This window comes from Corvus brachyrhynchos, unplaced genomic scaffold (genome assembly GCF_000691975.1).
Source record: "Corvus brachyrhynchos isolate BGI_N302 unplaced genomic scaffold, ASM69197v1 scaffold136, whole genome shotgun sequence".
NCBI classification, from domain to species: Eukaryota; Metazoa; Chordata; class Aves; order Passeriformes; family Corvidae; genus Corvus; species Corvus brachyrhynchos.
The window spans coordinates 47,168-52,629 of NW_008239080.1; positions in this window are offsets into that span (position 1 = coordinate 47,168).

Here is a 5,462-nt window from a genome sequence, read left to right on the forward strand (position 1 = left end):
TATGTGCATCTGTTGTTGAACATTACTATCTCCCTGAAGTTAGACCACCATTTTGAAAGTATGCTGAACAACAAGGTTGGTGACTGGCTTAAGGAATGGTTAATATTTTCTTGGAAAATCACCTTCCTCAGAAGTTTTTTGTCTGGCTTTACAGGTAAGTATTGTCTTCCACCTGGCACTGGATTAAAAGTAATAATTTAACTTTATGTGAAAATAAATTTGTACTCTTTCAGTATCTTTGGTTAAAAAGAAGGGGGGAAAAGTTTAAAAACTTAAAAGATTGTATATAGTTTAATTTATGCCTTTGCTTTTCTAGAGATCATCATCAGGCAACACATGGACAGGGTTGCAATTCCACCTGTTCTGACGTTGGAAACTTCAGCCTCCTGTGCTTCTAGTCTTTTTCTTCCTGTGCTTCTAGTCTTTTTCTTTGAAAATAGTTCAGTTGAATATCAAACTTTTAAAAATTATATTTAAGGGAGTAGATGCAGTAGAAGTGTATGTAGACATACATATCAGTTGAATCAGCCTGAACCAGATTTAGTTAAAACTGAATTTTAGGCATATCAGCAATTGAGGAGTCCAGAAATTTTTGGACCAGCATACTAGATTTTATTTTCCCTTCATCTAGAGCACCATTATTACTCATTTTGCATACTCTGTAACTTTTAAGTCAGCTTAGAAAGTGGGACTGAAAAAATGCTGTAAATCCTTATATTATTTGTGGACAACAGGCTACACTAAAGCTAATATACAGCTATTTCTGATTTCATTTTTAAAGTATCAAAATATAGGGTGGGATTCTTGATTCAGTGAGGCTTTTTACCTATAACAAACAAGAATATCCCCTAAAAATTCCTTAAGTGTTACATTCCTATATCAGGCTTGCAAAAAGGAAAATCTATTAGAAAAAGCTGTTAAAATATTTTCTGCTAATCATTATATTATTTTTATTGCATTGCCACGCTCCTGTTTTCATGGCTCTCTCAGCCAGTTTCATCTGTTCAAAGATATTTCTCATATTCTGTATTTTCAGGAGTAACGAGGGGTTTGAGTACCTCTTGTCTCAGTTCACCTGTGTGACACAAGATCTTGACAGAAATTGGGCAGTGTTTTTGTGGTAACTGTTTTCCTGAAACAATCCCATAACTATTATTTCTTGCTGCATTTCCTTAACAGATACACCAGAGCAAGAAATTGTGCTCTCTGTTCCATGAAGAACCCTCTAATTAGGATGTCCACCTGGAATGAGGAAAGTCAGTTCAAAAACAGATTTCACGCGTTGCAGAGCAGGAGTTAAACCACTGCTTTGGGAACATGTCTTATTGTTGCCAGGTATTTTTAAGTGCTTTCTCTTCAATGTCTGCTTCTGACACAGTTCTGCTTAATTATTTTTTTTTAACATTTAGTGCAAATTTCTATCGACACTGGAAACAGAGATGGAATAACTTCTCAGAATATCCTACAGCATGTGACATGGGTATTGCCTGAGATCTGAATCATGGTCTCTTACAGCCTGAAAAAGTACCTTCACATTGCTTAGCAAAAGATTAAATGCCACAAAGTAATGGTGTGGTATTTCTTTGTTCTAAGGGTACAAAGTATCAGTCAAGTACCTTAAAGAAGTCCAAAGTATTTGGCACCCAAAAATACGAGTTAACTTATATAGGCCCTTTTAATGCTAACCTAATGAAGGTTTAAAAACTCATCATAATACATCATCACCTGTGCATGGTGCTTCCCCATCTACATGTTCCTCTGTAACTGGTACCAACTGCGTTTGCTGTGTGAAAGGGTCATCTTAGTTGATTTCCCAGAAATTGAATTGTTCCTGTGATGTATCTTTTGTCTGGCTTCTCCTCTCAATCACTTAATTACTTATTTGCCAATTTCCCCTCTTCTAGTGTCTGAGAATGTTTGGCTCCATGACAAATGAACTAACCTTTGAGTTTAACAGGTCTTCAATATTTTTAGCATTTGTCAGGAAGGAAAACTGGGGGTGAGGAAGCCTATACATTCCACAGATAAGTGAGACACAATTTGTATGGAAAGGTAGTATCTTCTGTTAGATCACCTAGAGCTTCAGAGACCAAAAGACATGGTTTTAAACTTTAAGCCTCTTTTTTCACATTTTGAGCTCAACCATCACAACTAAAACACTGCGACTGTGTTCAGTAAATTGTTGCAGTGAGTAGCATTTTAAGACAGTCTCCCATTTCTCCTGTGTACCTGTATCTCAAAAAGCTGCATGTCTACTCTTAATTCACATGATTTAAGATCAATTAAATCACATTAAATCAATCAAAGTGATTATCACTCAAACAGTTGTAGGCTGGCCAAATCCTTTGCTGAGACCTGTCAGTAAAGATGCTGTCTCCCTTAACAAAAGGACACTGGCCTGAGTTGTTATACTGAGGAAGATATCTCTGACTTGAAGCTAAGGAAAGAATATAATGTGACATGAATGATTTGGTATTAACACATTTTGCTGTTTCTGTGCTCATGGGAAGGAAATCACCACACTAGCAGTAGCATATTCACCAACAGCAAAGTAGATAATCCTGAAGCTATGAAGAGGACCTCATGTGGCCTCCTGTTCGGTCTCTTTTATATGAAGAAATACAATAAGCCTTTTCTTCAAAAATGCAATTGTTTAACTAATCAGAACATGATAGAGCCAACTTAGAGCTTTGGTGATTTGTCTTCTTCATACTTCACTCATACTACAGCTATTAATATTTCTATAATTCTGTATATGATTTACTATATGTTTATAGCGCTCAAATATAGCTTAAGAAAGTGTTCATTTATTTACACTTTATGTGATGTATATAGTCTGTTGCAGAAGTAATTCTTGCCATGTTAAATGCTAGAGTAAAACAATGAGCTCTATTTATTTGAATTTCTTGCCCTCTACCCAGCAGAGTTGCCTGTAGCCCCCAGGACCTCTTTTATGTCAGGGTGTTAGGTATTAACATTTTGTGTGTTTCAAACAGCCAGAAAAGAACTGCAAGAAGACACCAGCACTTATTTAAATCCTGGTTGTGTAGCAAATTGCAGAGGTGGGGCACAAAAGGCATGCCAGAGGATAAAATAAAATAACACTCTGTTGAGTGAGACACTGGAGACCCTCCCAATTAAATCCCATTGCAACCTTTCTACTTCTCCTCCTCCATAAAGCTTCCATAATGGTGGTTGGTCATACATTTTAAACTAAAACTGCATCTGTGTGATTCATATCCCTGACACAGAAGCCAGGTTTTTATTGTGTATAAAACCATTGATCTGACTTAACATAACACTTGGTAATTGCTAAGAAGCTCCGATACACATCTGGCCAATGTAGTTCTCAAAGGACTCATAACTCAATCCAGTGAAAATTGCATTTCTTTGAGGGAAGTTACTTCCATGTGAAATTTTAACTGTTTGGCCTTACCAGTTAAGAAGTGGTGTCCTAAAAGAGTTGCATGTGTTATTTTTCCTTATCCTGTGTAAGTTCCAAAATTTAGAATAGACTTTTATTTCTCAATAGTATACTTAAAAAGATTGCATGTTGGTAGAGTTCAGGCCTGGATCAGACACAAAACATGAGAATTCAGCTAGCAGAGTAATTAAAGAAGGTTCAGGAACTGGTGTACATTTTCAAGTGAATGCAGATTAACTTCAGAACAAGGGTAACTTTGCTCTTATTGCAACATAACCTGTACCAGGTTGCAACATAGTGCAAGTGAAGGTGCCTTGGAGTTGCCCAAGGCATAATAATGGAAAGAAAGTGTGGCTTATTAAGCCAAAATTCTGTTTGCCTTCCCCTTCCTTCAAAGGATATATTTGCCATAGAGTAGGGCTGAGTGAAAAGTGGTAATAGCCTTTGATAAAGTGTTCTTGGAAGGAAATTTCATTAAAGGAATTTATTAAAATCTTTTTTGGTAGTATACAGAAGTTTCCATATGGCTGCTTCAGAGGAGGAAATGAATGTATCAATTTTTTCTGGTCTTTTCCTAAATGAAATTCCATTGTAGTCATTTAATAAGACTAGCTCAGTCAGACATATTGTCATGTTTCTGATGGAAAACATGGTTCTGTTGATATTTACCTACCTACCCCTTCTTCTGAAGCATTCTAGCAGTAAATGGCTAATCTTCTATTTCTGAATCATCTTACTAAATGAGAAAAGTCAATAGATGAGTAGACAGCAGATTTGTTTGGTTTTGACTGGGGGGTAGGGGGAAATGTGAAGAAAAAAACCCCAACTATTTTTCTCCCACTCCTTTTTCCTTGACCATCTGGGCTTCATGGAGAACAAGAAGTGACGTGCCTTCTGTATCTACAAGTTTAAACAATCTCTGCTGATGGGGGGGAAAGAAAAGAGTTTTTCATGTATTCGTTTCAATACTTCAAGCAAGAGTCCTGCTTGAAGGACTTTTTAAAATATCCATAACTTGGTAACTGGTTCAACTGTTAAGCTGAACTATAAATTCGGTTGGAATGGCTATGGAAAGGCTTAATTTCTTGTCTGGAATGTTGTTTAGTTAGTGCAGTCTGTCTTTTTTTTTCTTTTGTATTTAGAGATGAGCATATTTTGGAATCTGCTTCCAATGCAGTTACTTACATTGATATTTTCTGCTATGAAAATAACTTCTGCTTAAGCTTACAAGCTCTTTTGTGGAGAGAATGGAAATCGAGATATTTGAATTGTTAATACATAGTTGGTAGAATTGCTAAGCACCGCGGCATGGTTTTGAAAGTAAACTGTCGAATACAAGATACACATAGCAGTAGAGAAGGATCACATTGTAGAAGCATATTCACACAGGCATGGTGGTATTAACACCTCTCTGTAGAGTCATGTTGATGCCAATGTACTTAAAGCAGATATTGAGAGCTAAGCATCCAGATTTGCAAAGGAGATAGCAAGTGGCAAAGCAGTGTTGTCATACATAACTGGTAAAGTGCATGTTGCCCACAACAGAATCCACAGTTCTCTGTCACAGGCATAACCTCTCCCTCTCATAGGAGGCATGGGCTTAAATTCCTGCAGGTAGAAGGTGGAAGTCAGCCGTGTTCTCCCTTCTATCACAGATGGGGGAGGAGGTGGAATTAAATAGTCGGCACTTACTCCCTGTTTTGAAAGAAGAGGGGCAGCCCACCTTTGTGAACAGCCCACCTTGTCAGTCCTCTGATCCTCAAGCCCTAAGAACAAGGACTGCATGATGTTTATGGAGCTGTGAAAGATTTAGAAAGAAAACAGGGGTACCAGGGAGCTTTACATCAAAGGCCCATGTAGTTCCCTGTGTGCAGCTGGCACCTCTAATGTTCAAAATGGGCATCTGTGGGCAGAACTGTTATTAGACCTGGGCAGCAACTGAGGTTTTCACTGCCCCCAAGTGTGTGTGAAGTATGTTCACTCAAGCTTAGATATCATAGATATCTGTAACTTTGCATGCATTGCAACATTCCTGGGA